General features: G+C 49.0%; 1 pseudogene; it reads left to right on the top strand.

Annotated features, from left to right (window-relative positions):
* Positions 1-5,120: 5,120 nt before the first annotated feature.
* Positions 5,121-13,387, top strand: LOC147750917 (zinc finger BED domain-containing protein 5-like; annotated as a pseudogene).
* The last annotated feature ends 1,094 nt before the right edge of the window (positions 13,388-14,481 follow it).

The following is a 14,481-nucleotide window of genomic DNA, read 5'->3' as shown; positions in this document are numbered from 1 at the left end:
CTTTGAGATGTTAGACAGACGCTAGCAAAGTGGTTGGCCTTCCCACATGCGCTGCAGATTTTGCCTTGAGCCGGGCAGGCGCCTTTGTGGGGGGTGGGGCCTCCGCACCAGATGCAGGATCGGTCTTGGGTGGGCTTCCTTTGCTTTGCGCGCCCTTTCTTGGGTGTTCCCGCCTTTTTGTCCGCCGGGTGGGGCCTAACGGCCCAGACAGGCTCCGTCTTGATAGTGACGGGCGACTTCGGTTCCATATGGGCGGCACGTGCTTTCGAAAGTTCTTTGGTACGCCCCAGGGCCAAGATGTCACGCATGGACATGGCATCAGTTTCGAGAACTCTCTCCCGTAGTTTCAGCGAAGCGCACCCTTGGATGAACTGGGCGCGGATCTCATCCTCCGCATCGGGAAGGGTGCACGTGCTAGCCAGTTTTTTGAGGCGTGCGTAGAAGACGTCGACGGACTCTTCCGGAAGTTGGCGCGCCTGGCGCAGCAGGAAACGTTCATAGTCAGCGCTGGCAAACGGCTCAAAGTACCTGCTGATGGCGTCGCGGAGGGTAGCGTAGGTGTGTGGGGGGTCGCCTTCCGTGATGTCTTTGGAGATGTCGTGGATGGCTTCACCACCGAGATGCAACAGCATGGCGCGGCGGCGGCCTACGGCGATGTCTGCCGCGATGAAGTAGTTCTCTAGCCGCTCCACCCATTTATTCCACCGGGTGGCCTGCGACGGGGGAGGGCCTGAGACTTCAAACGGCTCGAGGTGTGGCACAGTGGCCATGATAGATGAGGTCCCGCCGACTGGAAGGCGGGGTCCGAGGCCGTGGGCTTCACGTGGGGCACCAGTGAAGCGAGGGGAGGTGGGACGTAGACCACCTCGTCGCCAGTGTTGTGTCCTGGAAATAACCTGGATACACAAGACACAGGACACATGCAGTTCGGTTGGTGGCGGCAAACTACCTGACCACGCCCGGCGCCCCGGGCCTTTTATTACATAACTCACGTACTCACGTACGCGCTAGGGCTAAACCACTGACTCTTTACGCTCAAGGGGTGAGGCCTGTGGAAACAGTGGGAGGGGGCGTGTGCGGCAGTGGTATGCTCTTACTGCCCGCAACACTACAGTACGCATTGTACTTAAGCTTGGGGCATCCGAGAAACGTTGCTGGTGACCCCCGTGTTGTGCCCTGCTTGGAGCGTCGGTGAAACGCTGCTGGTGACCCCCGTGTTGTGCCCTGCTTGGAGCGTCGGTGAAACATTGCTGGTGACCCCCGTGTTGTGCCCTGCTTGGAGCGTCGGTGAAACGTGGCTGGTGACCCCCGTGTTGCGCCCTGCCCTGCCTCGCCTATTCAAATCGGTAAGTAAGCGGTGTTCTCTGTCTGATAACACTGTCTGATATCATACTGCTAAACTTGTATTAATATTATTATTGGAAATTCACCCGGAAGTAACTATTGCACAGAATCGGTCAAAAACCGGCATCTTGTACAATGTGTTCGGACACAACTGGCATTGAAGAGAATGGTTCCTGAGTGAATTGAAGTTAAGAAGGCAGCGGCTTGTAAAATCTACTGTGGCTTTTAAGTTGGAAAACGGATGTAGCCAGTTGGCCGTGTCTCGAGGAGTCCAGATATTCTTTAGGACAGCGGCTTCCGTGTCTTCTTTTTTTTATATTGCTTTGAAGTGGAGTGACAATTGGTTCCAGTGAACATTGGTTGTCTCCCGTTGATTAAAAGGAATATGCTGATTATAACAGGCTCACAGTGACGCTACACTGCTGATGGAGAGAGACCCTTTGTTTAGTGCTAATCTAACCGCACCTTCCATGTCTGTCCATGGTTAATAATGAGCTGGAATAAATGCAGGACTGTTGCACTTTCATATTAATATCGCTTTAGAATTGTCTGCCTTCCCTTACACCTGCTTACTCCAAGAGGAGAGAGGTGACATGGTGGTCTGTCCCTTCTGCCTGGTGCTCTTCGGAGCTGTGACCCAGTTTATGTTTTTCTGCCCCATATGCACTTCACCAGACACCGAGGTGGTTAATCTAATATGTGTCACCTGGGTGTCGGGACCTGCACAGAGGCTACTCTTAGACAAGAGACGCATGAACCGAGGGTCTTCGCCACTACAAGAGGTTTAAACTGCCACAGCATACAAAGGCTTGAAGTCTTAACTAGATTACTATCTCCTCAAACCCACCTGTACCGTCGGCAGGGACATTAATATGATGTTTTAGCCTGGTGTATCTTTTATTTCAGGTTAAAGCAGGGCTCACGTTAATATGATTCCATGACCATCCTTATGTAAAGAGGGTCCATTCTAGTACCACTCGATTCTCTACAAGCCATACATTTTTAAAAGCGAGCCAGATGATCAAACCATTCAAAACAGTGGCTTTTCTAAGTCTTTATCCAGCTTTCCGGTGGCTTTTCCAGTCTTCCTTGTACCTGTGTGTTCTCGGCTTTTCAGTGGGAGATAGTGTGAAGGGAGGTCTACGTGGAATGCCCGAAGATGTCAGAGCGCTTCACAATAGGAACAGTAATGATACATGAGAAAATTACAAGTGACCAAATTACAAAAGCAAACGTTAAGTTGCATGAGGCAGTAATATGAGCAAACAAAATACAAGTGGTAGCAAAAGGTACATTACAGGGAGCGCACGGTGGCAGGTCTGGGGGGGTGTTAAATAGTCCGAAATTAACCAGGACAGGTGGGAACAAAGCAAAGCACACACAAATGAAACATCTGTATTTTGCAGTCATGATTGCACTCTTGCAGTTTTCCACTGATGGGTTTCCAAAAATGTATTTGCAAAAACTCAGGGTAAAAAGGAAAAACAACAGAGTCTGGTGCTTTAATGCCACAACTTCATGTTATGCCCCATTTACAATGGAGTGGAGCTCAAAATTTGGAGGTATTTACCACTTCCAGTAAATACCCGATCCTCATCTTCCAGTATTTGCAGGTGCATTAACTGCCCCACCCTATGCCACCCTGCTCAAAATGAGGGAATCGTTATATGTAATTTCACCTCACCCGTGAAAGTGCAGCACAGGTCAGGCACTTGTGGGTCTACGTGGAATGCCCGAAGATGTCAGAGCGCTTCACAGTAGGAACAGTAATGATACATGAGAAAATTACAAGTGACCAAATTACAGAAGCAAACGTTAAGTTACATGAGGCAGTAATATGAGCAAACAAAATACAAGAGGTAGAAAAAGGTACATTACAGGAGGAAAAGTGACATGTGTGCAAGTTACAAAAACGTACAAACTACAAGTAGAGGTATAATACTTCAATAAATGGCAGCCACTAAAGCACGGCTACTTGGGAGTGTCTAGGCGCTAAGCATGAGCGAATTTTGCGGATCTCGCGTTCGCGAATTTTGCGGATTTGCGGATTCGCAATCCGCAAAATCCGCGAATTCCCGCGAATTTGCGGATTTTTTTTTTTTTTGTGTTCGCCCGTGTTTCTGCCAGTTCGCGAGGGTTTTGTACACTTTCGCAAATTGCGAACTTACCTGTCGGGTCGCAAGTTTCGCGAACTTGTTGTTTCTACGTGTCCAGCCTGTTTGGGACACTCTTCTTCATCACTGCCACTCTCTGTCACCACTGCCACTCTCTGACTACTCATGCCACCCTCTGGCCCACCCATGCCACCCTCTGTTTCATCACCACACCCTCTGGTTGTCCAGTGTACATTATTTTCGGCAAAGCAAAGCACACCTTCCCTGCCTCAAGTGACCTGAATTAATTTGGGGCTGATTCATGTGTCACAGAATATTTTTTTAGCTGGCACCTGCTTCCTTAGTGCGCCCTGATTAGTGATCTTTTGCACTTGCTAAGTGCTTTCATTGTTGCAAAATTAGTTACAACACCTGCCCTGCCCCAACTGACAATAATGAATTAGGGGCTGATTAATGGATTTTAACTTCCAGCCTGGCTCCTGCTTGTCTCCCTTAGCTGTAATTCAGGACCTTTGTGGCATATGTGTAACTATTCTGAGGTTCAGAGCAGGGTCACATACTAGTTTCAACTGGCAACTGAACTCTGGAGGGGCCCCTCAGGAAGCACTCCAGGAAATGGCTACTAATGATGAGCCTGAACTTTTGAACCTGGTAAGTAGTTACTTTCAGTTTTGCTAAAATCGTATTTCTGCAATTTTGCACTTATTCGCGGGGCGCGAACTCACGCGAACAGTGCGAGCAGTGCGAGCAAAATCCGCTGCTCGCGGATTTGCGGATTTTGCGGGAAATTCGCAAATCTCGCGGATTGCGGATTTCCCGAAAATCCGCAAAATCCGCGAGCGGAACGGATTTTCCGCCCACGCCTACTAGGCGCCAGCTTCCAAAATAGACAAATGCCCGCACAACTGATTTACAAGTCGACCTTCCAAATGGTCATCATCATCACGTGCTGCTATTGGAAATTAACATCAATATTAGATCCATCATTAGAAAGAGGATAACTTTTGTTCTTCTTATACTTGTCTTACCTGGATGTTTTGTACTTCAGACTTATTATACCGTGGAGACTGTGGATGAGACCCGGAAGAAACCTGGAAAAACTTGAGCAGAGGAAAAGAAAAGAAGACCAGGAACTTTACAGATAGAAAGACCCCTCCATCTGAATAATTCAGAAACGTGGAACTGATTCCCATCTTTCTGATTGACAATGAAGAGATTTCTAATGCCAAGTTCAAGTTCATCTGCACAAAGTGAAGTTGCAGGTTCTTCTGACAAAGACGACGGGAAACGAAAGGCCAAGTACAGAAAGTATGATGACAGGTATCTGGATTATGGTTTCACGTGTGTTCAGGTTAATAATGAGGAACGTCCTCAATGTGCAATCTGTTTAAAAGTTTGGGCTCTGGAATCCATGCTTCCAAGTAAACTTAAGCGGCATCTTGAAAGTCTTCACCCAAATGTGGTCGGAAAGCCAAGGGAATTTTTTGTAAGAAAAGTTGCAGAAGCCAAACTACAAAAGTCCACTTTCTCTAAACAAACCAAAATGAATAGTAATGCCCTCCTGTCCTCATATCAAGTGGCCTATCTAGTTGCACAGAGTGAAAAAAACACACAATTGCAGAAGAGCTGATTTTGCCTGCTGCTGTTAAAATGGTAACAAACATGGTCGGCGAAGATGCGGGTAAACAGCTGCTGAAAGTGCCTCTTTCTAATAATACTGTCAGCCGGAGGATACATGATATTGCTGAAGATATTAATGATCAGCTCATCTGTAATCTAAGAGGAAAAGACTTTGCACTCCAGTTGGATGAGGCAACAGACAACCACAAAGACACCCATCTTATTTCCTATGTCCGGTTTCTACACGAAAAACAAATTGTTGAGGATTTGTTGTTCTGTAAAGAAATCAAAGGTGGAACTACAGGTCAAGACTTGTATGTAGTTGTGGATGATTTTATGCAACAGAATCAAATTGACTGGGAGAGATGTGTTGGAGTTTGTACAGATGGGGGTCGTTCAATGGCAGGATGCTACCAAGGACTTCAAGCTCGCATACGATCTAAAGCGCCCAATGCTGTTTGGACACACTGTATAATACACCGAGAAGCACTGGCAGCAGGAAACCTCAGTGAAGAACTGCATGGTATTTGGAAAGGGGCGACCACTCGGTCCCCCCGAACGTATGGCGGAGTGCCTCGATCCCCCCGGGAAGCCATTTTTGGGCGGGAGGCGCGTCTCGGCTGGTATGCCCGAAGCGGCGTAGCCGGGGCGCGGCTTTTCCCGCCCTAGAGTGGGCTGGCCTAGACACCGACGTAGCCAGCCCCGCCCTAGGGGCAGGCAGGGGCGGGTCCTCGCCCGCCCTGAAGATGGATAAAAAGAGACGCAAGACCAGAAGACGTCCTCTTGTTCTTGTGCTCCGAAGCTGCACCTCCTCGCTACTCGTGAGCTCGGGACAGAACGAAGAGCCAATTTTGAGCGTTTTGATCTTTTCTCTTTGTCTTTTAGATACTTCGTCGGAGAGATGCCCAAGAAAGGCGCAAAGAGAATGACGACCGACCAGATGGTGCGGGCTCTTTGCAAAGAGGTGTCCGACATAAAGAAACGGTTGGCGGAGCGAGACGGGGAGGAGGGTTCGGGCTCTGCGCCGGCTGAAGGTAGACCAAAGAGGCCGAGAAAGGTTCCAGCCGGTGGAGACGTCCCGGTTCCCTCTGCCCCGCTCGAGGCGCCGACCCCAGTACCGAGGGAGGGGAATCCAATCCCCGTTGTCGTCACCCCGACATCCAAGGAAGACATGCCCCCCGAGCTGGCAGCACAGCTAGCAGCTTGGTTGGGGGATAGTAGTGATGGCGCCACGGCCGCCGAGGCACAGGCACTGATAAAAGGGCTTCGTGAGAAGAGAGATGCAGCTAAAGTGGCTGCGCCGTTGGCAGAAGCTGCGTCCGGTGCAGGTAAGCGGCCATTGCCGATTGCAAGGGACGAGTCAGCACCCTCTCGTAGAGAGAGATTGGGTCAACATGTGCCTTTAGCTATAAAGGAAAAGATTTGGGCTGGGGAATACGTGAATATTTTCGCCTTGCTTGTTGATCATTATGAGGTGGAGAATGTTAGAAGTCAAAAGGACCTAATGCATCCGAGTGTTTGGCGCGCAAAAATGGCCGCCTTTAAGATAAATGAGAATATTGGCAACTGGGGCAATGCGTGGGGAATTTTTACATCAATTCTGGGGGAACGTAGGCCCGAGTTGCTTCCTGAGCTTCCCATTTATCAATCAAGAATTATGGGTTACTCGACAGCGTATCAAGGTAACCATTGGTTTTGTTATGACAATCTGTTCAGAAAAGAAAAGGAACATAACAAAGGTTTGACTTGGGATTGTTACGATTCGGTAACATGGGATAAGATGAAAGAATCAGGAATGTTAAAGATGCCATTGGTTGGGAGCAATGTTGTAGATTACTCCCGCCAAAACGTGGGGACGCCCTTTCGACCAAGTACGAGCACCGACGATCAGTCGAGGCCCGCAGGTAATACAGGGAGGAAGGGTTTCTGCTTTAATTTCAACAAAGGGAAATGTACCAGACCTCCGGGAACGTGTAAATTCAAACATGAGTGTAGTACGTGTGGGTCGTCCCATCCTGAGTCAGCGTGCAGAGCCAGAACGGGTGAGAACGGGGGTAAGGGAGGCGCCAAACAGGTCTAAACTAGTCCGAGGGGCGCCTTTACCAACCCCGATTGATACCTTGGCAATGATTCCCTGGCTCAGTGAATACCCGGATCGTACTTCTGCTGGGGTGCTGCGGAACGGTTTTTCACATGGTTTCCGCATCCCGGTAGGGGACTTTCAGGGCGTAGGGTTTTGCAAAAATCAACTTTCTGTGTTACAACATACGTCTGTGGTGCAGGAAAAAATTCTGAAAGAGGTTAGCCGGGGACGGGTCGCTGGCCCGTTTAGTGTACCCCCGGTACCGGATTTTGTATGTTCACCGTTAGGGGTGGTCCCCAAGAAGGACCCAGGTGAGTTTTGTTTGATCCATAACTTGTCGGCTCCACACGGCCTTTCGGTGAATGACGCAATTGATCCAGAGGTTTGTTCGGTGCGATACGCATCGTTTGATGAGGCAGTAGCCATCTTGAATCGCCTGGGGCCCGGGACGTTGATGGCGAAATCAGATATCGAGTCAGCGTTCCGGTTGCTCCCGGTACACCCAGACGATCAGCGTCTTTTGGGATTCGGGTTCCAGGGGTCAATTTACATGGATAGGTGTATGCCGATGGGATGCTCTATATCATGTGCTTATTTTGAGCAATTCAGTACTTTCCTGCAATGGGTGTTCACGAAGAAAACGGGTTTCCGAAATGTAATGCACTACCTTGACGACTTTTTGTTCCTTGGTCCCGCCGGAAATCCCGAATGTGCTCAGGCCTTAGCAGAATTCTGTGTGTTGATGGGTCATTTTGGCGTGCCATTGGCACCGGGTAAAACTATGGGTCCCACGACTTGCCTCGAGTTTTTGGGGATCGAGTTGGACTCAAGGGAGGGGTGTTTCCGTTTGCCAGATAGCAAAGTGTTAAAATTCAGGGCAACCCTCCAAGTATGTTTGAGTGCATCTAAGGTTACACTGCATCAGTTGCAACAGTTAGTGGGAAAGTTAAACTTTGCCTTGAGGGTGATCCCAATGGCTCGCCCTTTTTCCCGCTCAATTGCCCAGGCGATGGTTGGCCTAAAAGAGGGTCATCATCGCACGAGATTATCGGCTGAGGTCCGCCAGGACATGCGGATTTGGTTAGCATTTTTGGCGGACTTCAATGGCCGAGTCGTCTGGAACAAGCCAGCCGTGTCCTCAGAAGAGCTTGGGCTATGGACAGATTCAGCAGGAAGCATAGGCTTTGGCGCCATCTTCGGCACGAAGTGGTCTGCTCAAAGGTGGCCCCTATGGTGGCACGAGAAGGGGCTAACGAGTAATATTGCTTTCCTCGAACTATTTCCCATTCTGGTGGCCCTGAGAACCTGGCCAGAAGGGTTCAGAGATCATTCTGTCGTGTTCTGGTCCGACAATATGACCGTAGTAGAATGCATCAATAGTCAGGCAGCCCATGGTAAATTGATTTTGAGGCTGCTCAAAGAAATTGTCCTACTGTGTATGCAACTGAACGTGGTATTCAGAGCAAGACATGTCCCAGGGGTGAAGAATCAGGCTGCTGATGCACTGTCTCGTTTTCACATGCAGGCTTTCTCGGGTTTCCTTCCGTCAGCGGACCCGGAGCCGGCACCCTTCCCCGAAGCTCTCTGGTCTCTCGGTGCCCCGAACTTCGTCACCTCGTGGGAGAGAGTCTAGCACCCAGGACAAGGAAGGCATATGAAGGGGCGTTCCAGGCCTATTTAGCCTTTTTGGGGGCAGAGAGAGGGGGACTTTGGGGGCAGGAAGAGTGGGTGGTACTTTTTCTGTTGTCCTTACGTAAGGCTGGGAAGTCGGTGGCTACCGCCCAAAGGCATCGTGCCGCCATTTCTTTTGTTGCCAGGGCCCATGGCATCCTGGACCCAACAGCGTCTTTTACAGTTCAGAAAGCGCTGCGTGGGTGGCAACGACTGGAGGGTCGCAGGGTAGACGTAAGACGACCGATAGGTTTAGACAGATTGTCCCAGTTACTGGCCACACTCCCTAACACGTGCTCGTCCCCTTTCGAAACCTGTTTGTTCCGGACTGCATTTACGCTGGCATTTCACGGGGCTATGAGAGTTAGTGAGCTAGTTGCAAGGAACAAACAGGATGTGACGGGGGGCTTGTGCAGGGAACATGTTCAGATCAGGGGTGATGCGATGATTGTCTCCTTTCTCAGGTCCAAGACCGACCAAGATGGGAGAGGGGACTGCACGATCATTCGCAGAAACCCCGAGTCATCCATGTGTCCGGTACAGTGCTTAGAAGATTACCTAGCACGAAGGGTGGCATCATGGGGGGGGACATTGTTGAGGCATGCAGACGCTACCCCACTGACGAGGTTTCAGTTTCAGCGGGTGCTTGCAATGGCCATTGCCGCAACGGGCTTGGACCCGGGCGAATTTGGGACCCATTCCTTTCGAATAGGGGCTGCCACTGAAGCTACAGCCAGGGGTCTTAATGTAGAACAAGTGAAACGTGTGGGGCGTTGGTCCTCCAATTGTTATAAGAGGTACGTGCGATTGCACATGTTGTGAAGCTGTAATCATGTACTCACGCTTCTTGTCTTTTGTTTGTTTGCAGTTGCGCAAGCCTACGCGGCAGGGCGAACTGTGCAGTCGACCCTACACCAGGCCAGCGGTCGCACGTCACCGGCTGTGAAGAAGGAGGTGTGGGTCGTGGGCCACTCATACGTGAGACGGGCCGCAGACGTATTCAAAGCAGGTGACATGATTCACGTACCTGGGGAATACGGGTACAGAGTGTCCTTCTACGGAAGGGGCGGTCTCTGTATTGACCAGTTTCAGGAATATTTTGAGGGTTTGTTAGAGCGGATGAGGTCACCGCCGTCCATAGTCATAGTGCATTTAGGGGGCAATGATTTGGTCACCACCGGTAGACGACTTCTCCTGGAGGCTATGCTTTCCACAGTAAGTTGGTTAGCGAGGAAAGTTCCGGGGTGCATAATTGCGTGGTCTCACATGATCCCACGAAAAGTGTGGCGGGGGGCTATCTCGATCCCTGCTTTGAATCATTCTGTTAGAAAATTGAATAATAAAGTGAGTAGGTTGTTCCGTTCCAAGACATTGCATTCGATCTCGCATAGTTGTATTAAGGATGACAGTATGTATCTGGGGGATGGTGTGCATTTGTCGAGGGTGGGGAATGAGTTACTCATAGGTGACTTCTTAGCTTGGTTAAAATCGTTAAAACATGACCTTTAGGTAGGAGTTTTTTGTGGGGGGTCCGGATAGCCGGTCAACTATCCGGACCTGTGGCGGTAAGGTCATGATCGGTGAGCACTAATTGGTAGATCCCTATGAGTGGGCGTCACCCAACACGGATGGGAGCGCTCGGGAGAGGTGGCCATTGGCCCCTCAGTGGGGAGGCGGTCCCGTCTAAGGGCGGGTCGCCGGAAGTAAAGGAAAGGCGGTCAAGGCCCCTTCCTTTGTAGGAGGGGTTACAGTCCCCTCCTGGGGGAATTTCCCGGGGCCAGTGTCATCTGCGACGGCAGATGCGGTAAGTTGTGTGGGGTGGGGGGAGGTCCACGATACCTTCTAGATACCACACACAAGTCTTCGAACGACCTTTAAATGGCGTCGAGTCTTAAGTGCCCCCGTCAAGTCAAGGGAAATTGTTTGTAGTTGCACTTGAGGTAAGCCTCTGTGCTGTCGCCCCTCCCAAGTGGGAGGGGTAAGTCTGGTTAGGGATCTTGACACCGGTTATGACCTTGCCGTTGGCCCTTAAACGTTAGGATGTACAATTTCAGTGTTTCTAGAGAATGTTTTTGTAGGATGCTAGTTCGGCTAGGAGAACCTCTGTATTAGAGAATATGTTAAGGTTAGCCAAACATCGCAATGTGATAAGGAAATTGTACATAATATGAAACGTTTAATGTTTTAATTTTTTGTTTTAATAAATACGGCCGGGAGGGTCACTCCCTCCCACATCCAAAAACTTTAAGAACTGTTTCCGGTTTCCCTCTTTTGGGGATTGTGTTGAGAGGGGGTGGCGGGTATCTCAGCCATATGGAAAGGGGCGACCACTCGGTCCCCCCGAACGTATGGCGGAGTGCCTCGATCCCCCCGGGAAGCCATTTTTGGGCGGGAGGCGCGTCTCGGCTGGTATGCCCGAAGCGGCGTAGCCGGGGCGCGGCTTTTCCCGCCCTAGAGTGGGCTGGCCTAGACACCGACGTAGCCAGCCCCGCCCTAGGGGCAGGCAGGGGCGGGTCCTCGCCCGCCCTGAAGATGGATAAAAAGAGACGCAAGACCAGAAGACGTCCTCTTGTTCTTGTGCTCCGAAGCTGCACCTCCTCGCTACTCGTGAGCTCGGGACAGAACGAAGAGCCAATTTTGACCCACCCACCAGCCCCTGAGGACAGCAAGTCATCGTGCAATAAAGTGAATTTTATAAATTTGTTTTCGTTTCGTTTACAGGCTGTGAAAGTATCAGTTTGTTGTTGTTCCTAATAAAGTATGGTAAATATTGTGTAAGTTGATACGAATAAAATGATTTGAGGTAGTGTTGCATTTTTAAGCATGTTCTTTCGGTCGTAGCGACCAATGTTTTCTTAAGTTTGAGTAAGAATTGTCGTATTTATTTTTGGTAGGCGGTAAGGTCATGATCGGTGAGCACTAATTGGTAGATCCCTATGAGTGGGCGTCACCCAACACGGATGGGAGCGCTCGGGAGAGGTGGCCATTGGCCCCTCAGTGGGGAGGCGGTCCCGTCTAAGGGCGGGTCGCCGGAAGTAAAGGAAAGGCGGTCAAGGCCCCTTCCTTTGTAGGAGGGGTTACAGTCCCCTCCTGGGGGAATTTCCCGGGGCCAGTGTCATCTGCGACGGCAGATGCGGTAAGTTGTGTGGGGTGGGGGGAGGTCCACGATACCTTCTAGATACCACACACAAGTCTTCGAACGACCTTTAAATGGCGTCGAGTCTTAAGTGCCCCCGTCAAGTCAAGGGAAATTGTTTGTAGTTGCACTTGAGGTAAGCCTCTGTGCTGTCGCCCCTCCCAAGTGGGAGGGGTAAGTCTGGTTAGGGATCTTGACACCGGTTATGACCTTGCCGTTGGCCCTTAAACGTTAGGATGTACAATTTCAGTGTTTCTAGAGAATGTTTTTGTAGGATGCTAGTTCGGCTAGGAGAACCTCTGTATTAGAGAATATGTTAAGGTTAGCCAAACATCGCAATGTGATAAGGAAATTGTACATAATATGAAACGTTTAATGTTTTAATTTTTTGTTTTAATAAATACGGCCGGGAGGGTCACTCCCTCCCACATCCAAAAACTTTAAGAACTGTTTCCGGTTTCCCTCTTTTGGGGATTGTGTTGAGAGGGGGTGGCGGGTATCTCAGCCATATTGAAAATAGTAATCAAAGTGCTAAATCATATTAAAACAAGACCAATGAAAGCACGATTTTTTGCTAAACTGTGTGAGGACATGGGTGCCGACCACTTATGCCTCTTGTTCTACAGCAGCTCTAGGTGGCTGTCTCTTGGTAATTCCCTGCTTAGAGTGTATGAGCTGAGGAATGAAATATACTCATATTTACATGATGATGAACATTGTTTTGCTGACAAATTTATTGATGCAGACTTTCTAATACAAATGGGTTTTCTTTCTGATCTATTTGAAAAACTGAATGTACTGAACAAGTCCTTGCAAGGCAATAACACTAACATCTTGCAACTGTCAGGCAAAGTTTCAGGCTTTAAGAACAAAGTGATCCTTTGGGAAAACAGTGTAAGCAAGGGTGACTATAAATGTTTTCCTTCGTCTGACCAGTTTCTGCAGGAGAATGGAATGGTGTTAAAGGAGGAACTACAGACAGATTTTGTTCTATATTTGTCTCAACTGCGTTTTTACCTTGACAAATATTTTCCAGAGGATGAAGTGGAGCCAATAAAATGGGTGAGCAACCCTTTCAATGCTGAGATACCTCAGCATCTCAACAATGAGGAAGCAGAACAGCTTATTGATGTTGCAAGTTACTGAGCTTCGAAAGCAAGGTTCCAGTCTCAGTCACTGTTTGAGTTCTGGTGCCAAGCTGGGGATGAATACCCAATGATAAGCAAGAGAGCCCTGCATGTCTTGATCCCGTTTGCTACTTCATACCTTTGTGAAGCTGGTTTCTCAGCAGTTGCAGTAATCAAGTACAAATATAGGGCAAAAATTAACCTTGAAAAGGAAATGTGTGTTGCGATCTCACAAATAACTCCAAGATTTCAGGAGCTATGTAAGGAAAAACAAGCACACCCATCTCACTAGGATTTGCAAGGTAAATTCGGACTCTGTTGTTTTTCTTCTGTATAATAAAATATCTTTTTCAAACTATTGTTGTGTGGTCCAAAAAAGTCTTGTATTGTTTCTCACTTAACAAGTTTTTATTAAACAACTTATCTTCTTATTTTGTTACTAATATCAATATAATACCTTCATTGCGTCCCAATTACTTTAAGGAAGACAACTGGAAGTACTCCCGAGGTCGGCTTAATCCCGTCCACCGGTAAAAAAAAAAAATGGTGGGGAGCCACAGCCAACTGCCCATTAGGTCAAGGGAGCCACGGGTCAAAACAAGTTTGGGAACCACTGGTATATGAGGCCTGGAAACCAGTGGTTCTGCTTTGACTACAGAGTGGTTATCTCATTTGGCTGACCAGTCGCTTTTGTAGATTCCGCCTTGGGTGGGTCAATGTCATGACACAGCAGGTGCAGCTCTGACTGGGCAAATATCATCTCACAACTGATGCAGCTTTTCCGGGCCTGTACATGTGGTTGTAACACAGTTTAGGCATGTGTTGCATTGCAGATACAGCCACTACTGAGACAAGTAGGCAGTTGCAGCCCAAATCGGACTGATGGCATCACACAGCAGATGCAGCCTAGATTGGGCCAAACATAAACTTGCAACCAGATTGGGTGAATGTTGTTGCACGGCCAGAATAAAAATGTATGTGAAATGGTTCCTGTCAGGTACTGGGTTCCGGAGACCATGGAGCCTCTGCAGCATTGGTCACTGCCAACTTACTTTCAAGTAGTTTGCTTCCCTGAATGTTTCCCAGCTCCAAGAACACATTAGATTCTCCTCCTGGACAGTCTCTCATCCTACAGAGAAAGGCAAGTTAATATACTCGCTCGACAGTCTGACAAGGGGCTCTAGGTACTCAGGCAGACCCTCTGCTCCTGCAGCAGACTTGCAGACTTCAAGTGGGGTGCCTTCTTTTCTAGCCGCTTGGCTATCTGAAAAACACCAGCCCTGGTCACAAAGCAATCCTTCAAGTAATGTATAAAGTTCTCCCTTCCTTGTCCTTGAAGGACTAGGAACTGGAACAAATTGGGGGGGTTGGGTCCGACTTTTATAT

This window comes from Lissotriton vulgaris, chromosome 1_1, assembly GCF_964263255.1.
Source record: "Lissotriton vulgaris chromosome 1_1, aLisVul1.2, whole genome shotgun sequence".
NCBI lineage: Eukaryota > Metazoa > Chordata > Amphibia > Caudata > Salamandridae > Lissotriton > Lissotriton vulgaris.
The sequence above is the reverse complement of the archived record's forward strand: the minus strand, read 5'-3'. Positions and strand labels throughout refer to the sequence as shown.